Here is a 1,929-nt window from a genome sequence, read left to right as displayed (position 1 = left end):
ACTTATTACGGTATTGATGTTCCGTTCACAAGGGCATCATTTCGCTTCTTTACTGATAAAATCAGTAGTGAGGCATTCAAGTAAATTTGCTAGCACCAACTTGTTGTGATTTAATAGGCGTTCGAATGGCAATAATAGCTGTTCAGGCGAGGGAGATCTCTTTGGGGTCGATACCACAGTTTTCACCCAAAAAATTCCGGTGTTACATCATCAGCTCGAAATTAGCAGATTCCCCCTGATGTGTGTACAATGTGTCAGGATTACCTCGACATAAGTTGACACTGTTTATTTCCATATATTTAAGTGGATAAAGAATTACGAATCGAACCCCTTTAATGTAAGGAATCCTGAAAGCATATTTTGAAGAAACACGATGTCAGCAAATGCGGTTTCTGTTTTTGTTGTACTCGAAAGTTTATCAGAAAATGGTTCATGATCAGTATCACAGATTTCTAGTGGAAGTTAAGATGAATTGGCATTCGTCACACATTTTACTATGGTAAATTGATTTTTATTGCTACAATCAAACTATAACGACCAGCTGTCCTATTGTTTCACTGTTTAAATACCGATTCTGATACAAGCAAATTAATTTAAAGATATATGCATAAATCCAGTAATATATTCTTGATACGACCTATACTACATTGCAAATTTTCCCTGGTAATTTTAGCAATTTTCCTTTTATCACCAAGGAATACTCTATCGAAAAAATTACTATCAATAAACTTGTTTTGAGCTCTAAATAGTTTTGACTACTTGTTGTTCCTATATAAAAAGTTTTTTATATGAGATAATAGCCCTATTTAAATTCTAAATGAATTTTGGATAAAGCATGATATTGGATTGTTTTTTTATAATTCAAAATTTCATGAGTTCATTTCGATCAGTTTACATAGCTAAGTATTGCAAGAGCTAGACAGCAAAGCTGACAAATATACTGTCACTTTACAGAAACTAATTTAACCAATATTGTTTTTCAAACTCAACCTGCCCTCAAAGTGATGCAGAAATAGTCTGGCATTTATACCCACGTCACACTTAATCGGAATCAGCAGGAATTAAGAAGAATGAGGCTGAATGAAGAATTTTAAAAATTCGCACCACATTCGGGGAAAAAAGTTCAAATTGACCTTAATTCTTGTAAGAGTACCGTTGGAATACACAGAATGCGCTTGAATTCTCCTGGAATGATAAGTTCACTTTCGGCTGTATTAGCTCTCAAATACAGTTCGAATGTAATTGGAAAACTAGGAATATCTATTATGCTGTCAGAAGGCAGTAAGAATATTTAGAATATACTTTGAATGGCGTACTAGTGTAGTTCGATTGCTGGCAAAATTAATATTTCAGCTCATCCGAGGCACATTCGAAACATTCTGGCGGGATTTTATACCCCCGTCACACTAGAGGCGGAATGAGCAAGAATGCCGTCGGAAAGACAATTCTTTGTGCATTCCTGGATATTCAAAGAGCATTCTAAAAATTCCGAGTGCATTTCAAATATTTTTACCCATTCTTGTGGTCGGCTCGAATGTTTTGCTCATGTCAAAAACTTTCGAAGTGCATTCCAAGTGGGGTATTATGTGGCAAACAAATGTGTTGGAATATGACAGCGATGACATGGTCAGACACGGGTAATCCAACCAAAGTAACTATTGAAAATATAGTATTTGTTTTTCCTGTGAGGTATGTTAACATGGTGACATATCTAACAAAATTGCACAATATTTTACCATCAAAAGACTGCTTAATGGTTTGCATATAAGGGGATGGAGGAATTCCTCTGTTGGAGGAGAGGGTGGGAGTGGGGGGGGGGGGGGGGGGGGAGTTCTGATGATCTGATTTGTAGCCCATTCAAATGGGGTACCTAGGCTAATGTTCCTAGATTATTGTTATCAGGATAAGAATAAAAAATTAACACAGGAG

This window comes from Lingula anatina, chromosome 1 (genome assembly GCF_051362555.1).
Source record: "Lingula anatina isolate TDL-2025a chromosome 1, LinAna3.0, whole genome shotgun sequence".
Classification (NCBI taxonomy): Eukaryota; Metazoa; Brachiopoda; class Lingulata; order Lingulida; family Lingulidae; genus Lingula; species Lingula anatina.
This window is presented reverse-complemented; position numbering follows the sequence as displayed.